Here is a 14382-nt window from a genome sequence, read left to right on the forward strand (position 1 = left end):
GATTAATTTCTTGTGTTTTCTTGAGTCTCTCCTTGTGTTGGAGTTTTCCTACTAGCATCCTCTGTAGGGATGGAGTAGGAGAAAGTTAGAGTTTAAATTTAATTTTTTTCATGGAATATCTAGGTATCTCCATCTATGGTGATTAAGACTTTCACTGGTTATAACAACCTGGTCTGGCATCTGTGGTCTCATAGGTTTTGCAAAATATCTGTCCAGGACAGATATCTATTAGAGTCTATTGAGAAATCAGGTGTGATTCTGACAGGAATAAGTTTATATGTTAAAGTTCTTCTCTCCTTAAAGTTTTAATATTCTTTCTTCATTCTCTCCATTTAGTATTTTGAGTATTATGTGGTATTAGGATTTTTTTCTGGTCCAATCTTTTTGGTGTTCTGTACCCTCTTTGTACATTTATGGCTGTTTCTGTTTTTAGGTCAGGGAAGAAAGTTTTATGTTAGGTAAGAAGTAGTTTTCTTCTATAATTTTGTTGAAGAAATTTTCTGTCACTTTACACTTAGAACCTTCACCCTCTCCTATTCCTCTTACTCATAGGTATGGCCTTTTTATAGTGTCACAAATTTCCTGGATGTTATGATTTAGAATCTTTTTACATTTGGCATATTCTTTGACTGATGTATCAATTTCTTGTATGGTATCTTTGACACCTGAGATTCTTGTTTTCATCTCCTGTATTCTATTGATGAGGCTTTTGTCTGTAGTTCCTGTTCTCTTCCAAGGTTTGCTATCTTCAGGGTCAACTGCATTTTTGTTTTCTTCATTGCTTCTAATTCCATTTTTAGGTATTGCATATTTTTATTCATTTCCTTTACATGTTTCATTGTATGTTCCTGGGTTCCTTTAAGGCATTTATTTGTTTTCTTTTTAAGGACTTCTATCTGCTTTATTTGTTTCTGTTTCCTGAAAGCATTCATGTATTTCCTTTTTAAAAGCTTCTATCATCTTCATTAAAAGAGACTTAAGGTCACAGTCTTGTTCTTCAGGTGTGTTAGGGTATCTAGTGATTGCTGTAGTAGGAAAGCTGGGTTCTGACTATGCCATACTACATTGGATTCTGTTAACTATGTTCTCAAATTTGCCTTTCACCATAAGATTTTTTCTGGTCTTGGCTGGCATTGTCCCTTTGAGTCTGGGTTTTGAGAAGGACTCCCATGACTCAGGCAAAGCTGAGGGATATTACAAAACTCAGTGAGGCTAGGCACTTCCCCTCTTACTGAGGCCAGACAAAGCCCCCCCAGCTAGTAGAACATAACACATGTATAAACAGCAGCTTTTGGGATAGCCACCATTCCAGTTGCTTGGAACCCACATAAAGGCCAGTATTGCTTTCTTAATGCCATCATACTAAAAGCAATCCATAAATTCAATGGCATCCCAATCAAAATTCCAACATAACTTTTATAGACCTTGAAAGAGAAGTTCTGAACTTTGTATAAAAAAATTAAACCCATTGTAGCCAAAAAATTGGCAAACAATAGTCAAAACAATTTCTTTACTGTGGGAAAAATCACCATCCCTGTCTTCAAGTTGTACTACATAACAATAGTAACAAAAACTGAATGGTACTGGTGCAGAATCAGACATATTGATCAATGGAATCAAATCAAAGAACCTGAAATAAACCCATACACTTGATTTTTGATAAAGAATCCAAAACCAAACAATAGAAAAAAAAAAAAAAAAAAACATCTTCAACAAATGGTTCAGGTGCAACTGGAGTCTATAAGTAGCAGAATGAAAACAGATTTATACTTTTCACCCTGCACAAAACTTAAGTTCAACGTAGATCAAGGACCTCAACATAAAACTTGATACACTAAATCTCATAGAAGAGAAAGTGGGAAATACCCTTGAATGCATTGGTACAGCAGACAATTTCCTGAACAGAACATCAATAGCTCAGGCTCTAAGATCAACAATTCATACATAGGACCTCATAAAACTGCAAAGCTTCTGTAAAGCAAAGAACACTGTCAGTAGAACAAATCATCAGTCTAGAGATTGGGAAAGGATCTTCACCAACTCTACATCTGACAGGGCTAATGTCCAAAATTTATAAAGAACTCAAAAAGTTAGACACTAACCATCCAAATAACCGAATTAAAAATAGGGTGCAGATGTAAACAGAATTCTCAACAGAGGACTCTTGAATAGCTGAGAAGCACTTAAAGAAATGTTCAAAGTCCTTAGTCATCAGGGAAATGCAAATCAAAACAACACTGTGATTCCATCTTACATTGGTCAGAATAGCAAAATTCAAAATCTAAACTGATAATACACATTGGCTATGATGTGGAAAAAGGGGGAAACTCCTACATTCCTGGTGGAAGTACACATTTATATAACCACTTGGATATCAATTTGGTGGTTATTCAGAAAACTGGGAATAGTCCTAACTCAAGTACCAGCTATACCATTCCTGGGCATTCACCCAAAAGATACTCCAACATCACACAAAAACATTTGGTTAAAACTATGTTCATACTAGCTTTATACACAATAGCCAGAAACAACCTACATGTGTCTCAACTAAAGAATGGATCAAGAAAATGTTGTACATCTGAACAATGGAATACTATTCAGTTATAACAAAACAAGCACATCATAGATTTTGTAGGAAAATGTATGGATCTTGAGAATATCATTCTGAGTGAGGTAACTCAGTCTCAAAAGGACATGAATGGTATGTACTCACTTATAAGTGGATATTAGCCATAAAATATATAATGTCCATGCTATACTTCAGAGTTTCAAGGAGGCTGGACAAAAAGAAGGGCACAAACAAGGATGCTTGAGCCTCATTTTGAAGGGGAAATGGAAAAGTCATGGAAGGCAGATGAAGAAAGGAACTGGGTGAGAGAGGGGATTAGGGGATTAGGGCCTTAAGGGTCAGGTATGGTGAGGGTCAAAGGTAATAGTCAGATGACCATTAGATTGAATGGAAATCTGAAACCAACAGGGGCAGGGAGAGATAGGTGGCATCTCCAGAAAGAGATGGAAACCTGGGATAGGAGAGGCACCAAATAAGTAATGGGGATTTACTTAACAGTAATTGTACATTTATTTATTGTACATCCCATCTACAATAAATGCAGGGATGAGGGATAAAGCGTAGACTGAGGGAATAGACAGCAATAAATAGCCCAACTTAATACCCATGGGCAAGCACCAATACTTGACATTATCAATGATACTATGTTATGCTTGGAACAGAAGTCTAGCATGGTTTTGCTGTGAAAGATTCCACCCAGCAGTTGACTCAGACAGATGGAGACACCCACATCTTAACTGTGGATGAAACTTGGGGACACTTATTTAAGAACAAAAGAAAGGATTGCACTCCCAAGGGGATAGTAACTTCACAGGAAAACCAACAGAGTCAACTAATCTGGACCATTGGGTCTCTTGGACACTGAGCTGCTTCCCAAAGAACATACACAGACTGGATCTAGGCCTCCCACACATATGTGACAGTTATGCAGCTTTGTTTTCATGTGGGTTTGAACAACTGGAGCTGCTGTTATCCCAGAAGCTGTTACTTGTATGTGGAACATACTTCTCTATATGTGTTACCTCTCTGGCCTCAGTGGAAAAAGAATCAGTAGCTTCACAGAGACTTAAAGTGTAGGGGTGTGGGTAATACCCAGGGTAGGGGAGCAAACCATCTCAGAGGAGAAGGTGAAGCAGGTGTGTGGGAAGAATTGTGGGAGAAGGTAACAGAAAGGGGAGCTGTGAGTTAGATAAAGAGTGAATATGTAAAAAAGAAAAAAATCTAGTGGCTTGCATTGCCTCTGATGTCTGAACAAGATAATCACCATGTATGTGCTTGTGATCAGCATGACTCCTACAAGAAACACATTCCTGGAGGTTGTCATTGTTAAAATCATTCCCCCGATGATGTAGTTCATTGGGAAGAGTGAGCAGGATTTAGTGACCTTCTGCTTGGTGTGGCTCACATTGGTAAAATCACCAACATAGAAGATCAGGTGACTACTAAGAGAAAAATTGAAAGGCCAAATGTAAAAGAGAGAAGCATTCATCATGCGTTTTTTTTTTTTTTTTTTTAGTTTATATTTAAATTTTGCCAGTAGAGAGCTACTGGGACGAATTGTGACAGCTTGGAACACACTCAGGAGGCAGGTGATGCAGATAGAGGTCTCTCATCACCCTGTTTGTGTATAGAGTTGCCTTACGTTTGATGTCATTCTCAACATTCAGAGACTCAACTATGTCTGTAAGCATACTTCCTCCAGTGAGTATCATCACTATGTGAGCAAAGGTCAGCTGGCATGAGATTAGGCCAATGGGCTTAGGTCTGTGACTTAGGATTAAGAAAATATAAAATGCTAGCAGAATCATATTGGCTAGGACTCCAAGACCAGCTTGAAAATAAAGGACATTCTCTAATGAGAACATAAGTGGAAGGCCTTTTCATCTTAAGAGCATAATTGGAAGCATATTTCTCATTCCTGGGGGAAAAAAACCAACAACAGAGGATACATGAAACTTGTGATTTACTCAAAAGCACATCTACATAATCATTATATTTTCCATACTAATTCTTTTTTTTAATTAGCTATTTTCCTCATTTACATTTCCAATGCTATCCCAAAAGTACCCCATACCCTCCCCCCACTCCCCTACCCACCCATTCCCACGTTTTGGCCCTGGCATTCCCCTGTACTGGGGCATATAAAGTTTGCAAGTCCAATGGGCCTCTCTTTCCAGTGATGGCCTACTAGGCCATCTTTTGAAACATATGCAGCTAGAGTCAAGAGCATACTAATTCTTGATTAAGCTCTGTTTAACTTTGGGGTTACAGAATGTACATCATAACCTATATGTCTAGATACTGTCCATGTGTCTTCTGTACATATAGAATATTACAGACAATAAATATTGTTATGTACAGTGATATCTGTACATAACAAAGATTTTGTCTGATTTAACTAATGACTTAGAAATATAATATTATTGATATAATTGCTCTCAGATTATACTTAACACCTGAAACAGTAGAGATGAGCACAGAATATTAATCAAAATTGTACAACTAAACAAAATGTATGTTGTCCTGGGAAAAAAATCACAAAAGATATTTAAAAAATCTAGTGATTCCGTCTCATGTTCCATTCTTTTACTATGTTTGGTTTTGCAACTATCCTTCTTTTGACTCAAAATTCTAATGGAATTTAATGGAGTTATAATTCGTGATAATATCCTTATTTTAATCATCAAGAGGTCTATATCAATTTATCTTTTATTTATATTTCTTTTTCCATGAAGTAGTACATCCCCAGAATCTAGAACTGAAGACACAGATACAGTGAGAGACCATTAGTTCACTTTCTACACTCTATTAGTTGTATAACCAATATGGGTATAAGTGGCTGTAAATGGCTATGAGTTCAGTTTCCATCACATTTAAACCCTTTGCAAACCCTGTTTCAGTATTAAAGAACTAACTCCAAGATATCAAGAAAATCACTATTTTTCTTTCCCTTTTATTTGGGAGGGAAGTAAATCATTAACTGTATGATTTATTATGGTTTTTCCACAAATCTATATTTTTATTTTATCTAACTATATCTTTCTCTGAATTTATCTCCCTTCCCCTTAACTAAAAACCCACATATTTTTCTATTTCTCTCTCTGATAAATTGTGTCCTGCTACTCCATTTTACATTCTTCCTATCATCTTCTATATCTATTTCCTTCCACCACTCACTAAGTACTGTATCTTCCATTTCTTTGATAGGAATACCTTGCTATTCTGCTCTCTATTTTTCCCCTCCACAACATCTATTCTAGCAATTGCTTTTTTGATTTCTGTAGTTTCTACATGCAACATAATCACATCTGAAGATGTCCAGCTAGGAGCCTACAACAAGAGAAAATTGGTGACAGTAAGACAAGCAGTATTTTCCAACATTGTGACAAACATGAACATTCTGAAGATGACTAGATAGTGATGTTGTTTGAGAACTTCTGTTTTTAAAAGATATTCCTTCCCATCCGGTGGAAAACATGGTCCCAAGAGTTATCATACATTTTTTTTTTATTTTTTACAGTTTAACTTAACAGTCTTAACTTTGGTGCTTATGTAAGTTACTTGGCCTGGTTACTAGGATCAACTTATTATTAAGTTATTTTAATTCAGTACTTCAAAATCAATTTTGTGATAAATAAATACAAAACAACTATACTGACTCAGATATATGTGAGACTCTTATGGCCAATTATATTTTCAAGTTACTCATATATTCCATATATATATATATATATATATATATATATATATATATATGCATAGGTGCATGAATGCATAGAAATAATGCAGAAGTTAGTGGAAGAGACCATCCTATAACATCTCCATGAATATGACATGATAAATCACACATTTTGTATTTACATGATTTTTGCTCTTTAAATGTTTAAAGTAAAAGAATGGGTTTGTATCAAAGTCCAGAGCCAGAAATTTAATTCTCTCATCTACACACATTTATAGTAGCTGTATAGTGATAGTCTGTTGTTTGAAAGCTTGAGGATATGGGCTTGAGAGACATATTGGTTGTTAAGGGCACTTTTATCCCTTACAAAGGACCTATATTAGCTCATGACCATCTCTAACTTTAGTTCCAGAGTATGCATTGCCATCTCTGAAATGTCATACCAGTGTTACACAGACATACATGTAAGCAAAACACTCATATATCTAAAATAAAATAAATAATTCCCAAATAAAAGTTCCTGAATAATACTTAATTCAGGACTTGGTCTCCCAATTGGGAAAAAAAAAACCACTAGCCTCATTTGAAATTTAAAACTGAAAATGCAAAAAACAGGTAAGCATATAATTTTTGTTATTTTTACATATAAAATTTATTATAATACAATATTAATATTATAATATAAAAGGATGGTAATATAAAGTAAGAGGTAGATCTAACATGCTTTCCCCCCTAAGGTATGTTATTTAATCTCTCTAGTTCATCCGTTGATTTGTAAATATTTATAAAATACAGAAAATTATACATCTTGTAAATGATCAAGTGGAATTTTTCTCTGTGGTTCACAGAAGATAATACTAAACCAGAAAAGCCCATCACTACCACAATTATAGAGCTGTTATTATGATGCACTGAGAAAAGTAACTTTTTTTATTTGAAAAACAACTGCAGTTCTGGAAGCTTACACACGAGCTTAACTAGTAATATTTAGTTGTAAGTACTAAACCACAAAGTGTGTCAATAAAGCTTAATGAAAATGGAGAAGCCATCACTATTAAATTGACCCAGACCAAAAGAATAAAAAATACCCAAGCAAGTGTTGAAGAAATGTGCAATAAGAAAGGAAGAGTACCTTTCTGCACAGCTTTGTATTTTTCCAAGAAAATCACTTTAGCCCTCCACTATGACAGTTTTGATTTTAAGCTTCTTTATGAATTTATGGTGATCTTTGCATTCTTTGTGGAGATTAATACCCTAAGGAAGATAAAAAATATACTAGATGAAAGTAACATTTTCATTTTAAGTTTTACCATATTTATATATGAGTAATAACCTAAAAGCTGAATGAATACTCAGAATATAAACTGAGTATGTGACTTCAGGTGACAAGATACATGGTGTTGCCTGGTATATTTTCCACTGTCAGCAAAGGATGAGTCTTCAGGAATCTTGGGACCTTAGCCAACCAAGCTAGTTATATGGATCTGCATGAAATAGATAAAGACAGCAGAAGTAAATACTGTTCAGTTGTTGACAAGATATTAATTCAGAGCTATTTTCTGATGCTCTTAGATAACTAAAAGGGATGAATTGTTCTTTGGAAATTAAGTTTATGGCAAATGTAACTGGAAACACACAGATGCTGATGAGTATGACCATCTCACTCACACTTAACAGCCAGTTCCCCTGAGATGAAGCAGAGTAGCAGAAATGGGAAAGCAATCATATCCAGAATTTCATAACAAGTTGTATGGCATGAGTTTGGCATGAGTTTGGGAAAGACATGAAGACATGGACTGGAAATGTGTGTGTGTGTGTGTGTGTGTGTGTGAAATTATTGGACTACTGGGTCTATGAATATAGCAATGACATACTGTAGGCCATGGCTGCTCGCATGAATATCTTTACATCAACTGAGTGAAAAACTGAGACTTATGTAAGATAGGTTTGTGCAATAAAATGAACTTTTAAAAAATGGAGAATGTGTTTCAGATTGACTTAATCAAGTCCATGGGACATGACTACTCATGCACACATTAGAGGTGAATTATTCAAAACAAACTAAAAATTCTGTAATGATTGCAAACACAAACAAGTTTTTTTCATTTTTTTTTTTTTGTGGTGTTGTTACACTGTGGATAGTAACTTAATGACATTAACTGGCATAATTTTGTTCCATTTGATAAACATCAACAATTTTATCATTCTACATTTTCTGTTTCCAGGTTATTTTTGCTCTCTCTCTCTCTCTCTCTCTCTCTCTCTCTCTCTCTCTCTCTCTCTCTCTCTCTCTCTCTCTGTAACCAAAAGAGGGAGGTATATGGTAATCTGTATTTCAAAATGGCTTTAATCAAACAGACAATGTGCCTTAGCCTTGAAAGTGCAAGCTGGTACAACCACTCTGGAAATCAGTCTGGCAGTTCCTCAAAAAATTGGACATAGTGCTTCCAGAAGATCCAGCAATTCCTCTCCTGGGTATATACCCAGAAGAAGTTCCAACTTGTAATAAGGACACATGCTTCAATATGTTCATAGCAGCCTTATTTATAATAGGCAGAAGCTGGAAAGAAACCAGATGTCCCTCTACAGAGGAATGGATTCAGAAAATGTGGTACATTTCCACAATGGAGTACTACTCAATAATTAAAAACAATGAATTCATGAAATTCTTAGGCAAGTGGATGGATCTGGAGGATATCATCCTGAGTGAAGTAACCCAATCACAAAAGAACACACATGATATGCACTCACTGATAAGTGTATATTAACCCAGAAACTTAGACTACCGAAGATACAATTTGTAAAACACATGAAACTCAAGAAGAAGGAAGACCAAAGTGTGGATACTTCAATCCTTCTTAGAATGGGGAACAAAATACCCATGGAAGGAGTTACAGAGGCAAAGTTCAGAGCTGAGACAGAAGGAAGGACCATCCGGAGCCTGCCCAACCCGAGCATCCATCCCATATACAACCACCAAACCCAGACACTATTGCATATGCCAGAAAGATTTTGCTGACAGGACCCTGACATAGCTCTCTCTCGAGAGGCTATGTCAGTACCTGGCAAATACAAAAGTGGATACTCACAGTCATCTATTGGATGGAACACAGGGCCCCTAATGAAGGAGCTAGCGAAAGTACCCAAAGAGCTAAAGGGGTCTGCAACCCTATAGGAGGAACAACAATATAAACTAACCAATACCCCCCAGAGCTGTGTCTCTAGTTGCATATGTAGCAGAGGATGGTCTAATGGGCCATCAATGGGAGGCTGGGGAGATCATATGCCCCAGTACAGGGGAATGCCAGGGCCAGGAAACAGGAGTGGGTGGGTTGGGGAGCAGGGCAGGGGGAGGGGCTTTGAGGATAGCATTTGAAATGTAAATGAAGAAAATATCGAATAAAGAAAGAAAAAATAAAGAATAAAAAAGAAAAAAGTGCTGGGATAGACACTAAGATGGATAAATGATAAGATCGGTAGGTGCTTAGATGGGTAGATGCAAACCTACAAAGACAGCTTGTAAGTGAAATATAAAGCAAAGCTTCATTGGCCTTTTGAAACTCTTTTAAGAGTATCTCCATTTTTTCCTGTGGTCCCCCTCCCTATTTTCCTACTGTCTTTTAAAATTAATGCAGTGCCAGACTCTCAAACCAACCTGCTTTCACCAGCCCTGTGCATACTTTGTGCTGTTGCTCACCTCTGAAACAGGAAAAGTGGGGGAAGGAGGATGTCTTTCTGCCTTGGGTAGCAGGCTGTTTTACAACATCTGAAACAATCAGTCTGTCCTGGTTTTCACTACCTACTCCACAGCTCTCCTGCTCCCCTCAGAAGGAGTCAGCTGTCCTGTATGAGTTTGCTCCCTGGATGCCATTGCTGTGGCTTCTAACTGCCTGGTCATTTCTGCTTTAGCTCTGAGATGCGTTAACTTCCAGGACTTTGGAAAACTTGGACAGTGGAGGCTGGAAAGAGGGCACATTGTTTATAGTATTGGCTGCTCCTCCAAAGAATCTCGGATCAGTTCCCATCACCAAGACAGCTGCTTGCAAGTGTCTGTAACTCAAGTTCCAGTGGACCCACTCCTAAACAATATCATACCTGCAGGACAAACACCAAGGGACATTAAAGTAATAAAGAACTTGGACAATGGTAGACAGATTGTTTTATAAAAAGTCATACTTAGTTGTGCACAATTTTTGTGTTGGCAGCTGCTATACTGTTCCACTGCTGACTGACTAAAGTGAACTTACCAGCAGCCAGTTAGCCAGGGGTTCTTTTGCTGTCCTGCAGAGTTGCAGTTAACAGTTAGTCACTGGAGATCTGCAGGTCTCTGTTTTCTGTGACTTGCAGCAAAGGCACAGGCACAGTTCTGGTGGTGAGGTTTCCTGTTTGTACTCTTAGCTACTTTCTGAGCCCAGAGATCACACTAGATGTAGCTAACTGTAAGTTCACTTTCAGAAATGATGTCCTTATCTCAGGACCAAAAACAAACCAGGCCCTCAGAGGCCAAATCTATTCAATCTTGGGACTAGCCCTGATCTTACAAAAAAAGAAAAAATACCTGAGAACTTGACCTGCAGTAGAACCCAAGCTTCACCCACATAAAGAGACCCTAATGCTTTTACATTAGAAAAGACTCCTTGGTGGTGTTTTGGGATTCAAGAACACTTCCTGGCATAACAGCCCGAAGAGTGTAGGCCCTACAAGAGTGTGTCCAGTCAGGGTGCCAGGTTTCCTCTGCTCTCTATGGGAGCCATCCCCAGTTAGTATGGAGCCCTGAGCAGTGCCAGTCTGGGCATGAGCTGCTGATCACCTTTAGCAGTGATGTTCTTTCTTCCTGAGGTCAGTGAGAGTTCTGACAAAGAAGGAAATGGTAGTCATTTAGTCTTCCTGATTTTACTTTCAGTTTGGATGGAGGGCTTTGATGGACTTTGGAGCACATGTGGCAACAGTAATTTTACTGAAGCAACTGCATTGAAATTCACTCCATTTTCCTCATCAGAGTGTATCAAATAAGTATTGTGTGAAGCCATTCTGGATGGATATGGGCCAGTGTGCTCTGGGCTGATTATAGAACAGCATTCTGTGTTGGTCTCCATCAAAAATACAGTGCACAAGGTAGTGTTGGTTACCCTCTGAAACAACTTAAAATATTCTTCACATAAAAGTTTATGTTGGATTTTTAAAACATGAGTGCTTTATTTATTTTTCTAAGTAATTACCTTTACTTTAAAAATAGGTATTTTGTGTCTATTTTGTAACTTCATCAGAAATAACTAGAGTAAAAGCAAAAAAAAAAAAAAAAAAAAAAGGAAGGAAGAAAGAAAGTGCTGGGATCACAAGTGTGATAAGTGGGTGCCAACACACCTGCCTTCATTTTCCATTTTAACTTTATATACAATAGTAAAAGATATTCCACAAAAATAATAACAGTGTTAGCGATACTCATTTCCTAAACAAATTTACACTAAATTTCTTTGTTAATGCATATTTTAATAAGAAATTGTATTTTAGCCGGTTGTGGTGGTTCACGCCTTTAATCCCAGCACTCGGGAGGCAGAGGCAGGCAGATTTCTGAGTTCGAGGCCTGCCTGGTCTACAAAGTGAGTTCCAGGACAGCCAGGGCTATACAGAGAAACCCTGTCTTGAAAAACCAAAAAAAAAAAAAAAAAAAAAGAAAGAAAGAAAGAAAGAAATTGTATTTTAATTATTGAAGGAAAACTTGAGGATATTGACTTTAAATAATTTTATACTATTTGATAACTGAAAATATTTTTCTCACTGCTGATGAAAAGCTTATTGAATATTATATCAGTAGTTATGCTACAAGGTTCAATTTAGAAAACATGAAATAATAAAACTGAATATATTTTAATTGAAATATTCAAATATCTACAGCAAATTATTCAGTTTATACTTTCATAAAGACAATATTACATGTATTTAATTAAAAAGTGAGATGAGATTTTGAGATACTTTTGAAATAACTACAAAAGATCTACTTTATTAGAAATTATTACAGTAGAATAGACAATTATATCTTATTTTAAATAAACATCTTCCATGATGTTAACCATGTCTTGTTTTCCTAGGCCATGGGTTGAAACTTTCCAAAGAATTACTAAGTATATGCAAAGTTAAAACTTTAAATTAGCTAATATTTCTTGCTTTATATAATTACACTTTATGCTTTATATAATTAAACATATATAAACAGATAACTTGACAAAAGAAAAAAATGCAAATTACAACTTAAATGTAGCCTAAATCTGTAAATGCACTCCTGCACACCAACATACCTATGTTCTTTGTATTTCACACTCTAAAGTATTTCAGGGTGTTGTTTAAGGAATGAAAAACTAACAGAGCTGGCAGTACCTAGGAGGAAACATGATCTTAGAATTATTAGTGTACAATCTCAGGAGAATCCTATGTTGTATATTGCTGTTTGAATGTTGCATTGGGAGCTACTTGTTAATATGCACATGAATGTACATTCATTGTAAAAAGTGATGGGCTAAATGATATGTTCGCATAATACATACTACCCATTGATCACTTTCACCCTATTAGCCTTTATTGTCTCTCTCTCCATCCTTCTGCTAGGCACCTGTCTACTTTCTTTATGATGTACACAATCAGAGATCAAAGTAAATTCTATGTTCTTTTATAAATTATTACACTGATACCTTTATGTCTACAACTATCTGTTAAATACTTATTATATAGTATGTCTCAAAAGTAATATTCTAAGCAGCAGTTTTTTAATCACTTAATAGAGAAAATGCTTTATTCTAACACCAACTTAAAGCTCACTATAATGAAGAGTAAAGAAAACACTCACTGGGCTGTGCCTTTGACAAGCATTAGTGTAGCATGAGGCCCCAAAACTAGTTATAAGGAAATAATTTCGTCAGCTCATCTCTCTATAGACCCTTAATTAGCATGTCATCTGGAGAAGGCAATTCTGACCTTGACATTGTTACAAAGTGGTGCCTTCAAATAGAAAAGTAAACTTTCCTAATTCCAGGAGAACAGTGAATTAGGAACAGCTGAACTCTGGGTTTCCCATGTGTGAGCTATTCTCCAGGCCATATCTATTTGTGTGGATTAATTGATCCCAGTCCTAAACAAAACAAATGTAAGCATAATAATAATACTCCAACGAAAAGAAGTAGGAAAACATTTTAGATTCCCCATGGTATCATTCCTGCTTCCAAACCTCCATACTTACTTGACAGAGCTTTCAGACTTTCACCTAGAATTAACAGCTCTTTTGATAAAATTAGGAAAATGTCAACTCTTCCGTATACACTTAGGAAAAGTAATCTTTCTTACACAGCACACAGAGGTGAGGTAGTGTAATTGGTTTATCAGAAGCACTACTTTTAACTAGGCTGTACAGCTGGGATGTAGCTCAGTTGATGGAGACCATGCCTAGAATTATTGTGCATGTAAGACACCGTGAACTGTGTCAAACCTTCAAGTTATAGGCACAGGTAAGGGAAACTGATCCCAAGTCAATGGCAAAAACAAGACACTTGATAAGATCATAGAAGAAAGCAACCCAAAGGCACACCCATAAAACTCAAAAGGCACACACAACACACAGAAAAGACAAGAGCAGAATTAAAATTTTTCATGCTTCTTATAAATAAAATGATACAGAACTAAAAAGTGGATTGAAAGCTCTAAGAGAAAAAGATTTTAAATGACAGAAAACCCATTAGATGGAAAATGAAATTTCCAAGATTACAGGGAATGGTGGAGTAGGAACAGCTGACTCCTCAAGGTAAGCTTTCAAAGGGAGAAAAGCTGGCTCAATGGACTTATTTGTGATCGCCAGAAGCTGGAAACAACCTAGATGTCCCATGACAGAAGAATTTATACAGACAATGTGGTTCACTTATACAATAGAGTACTACTCAGCTATGAAGAACAAGGACATCCTGACTTTTGCAGGGAAATGGATGGAACTAGAAAACATCATCCTGAGTGAGGTAACTCAAATGCAAAAGGACATGCATGAATTACACGGATGGAAGTGGAGAGGAGCGTGAGGAAAAGAAGGTCCAGTGACAGGCCCATAATGGAATCTAAGTAAAGAGGAGGTCCCAAGGCCTAACACTATTACTGA

The 14382-nt window shown here is 36.5% G+C and overlaps 1 pseudogene; it reads right to left on the reverse strand.

Moving 5' to 3' along the window:
* Positions 1-3625: 3625 nt before the first annotated feature.
* Positions 3626-7297, reverse strand: LOC110295618 (putative vomeronasal receptor-like protein 4; annotated as a pseudogene).
* Between the last annotated feature and the right edge of the window lie 7085 nt (positions 7298-14382).

Source organism: Mus caroli, unplaced genomic scaffold (genome assembly GCF_978045245.1).
Source record: "Mus caroli unplaced genomic scaffold, Mus_caroli_1 scaffold_7, whole genome shotgun sequence".
Classification (NCBI taxonomy): Eukaryota; Metazoa; Chordata; class Mammalia; order Rodentia; family Muridae; genus Mus; species Mus caroli.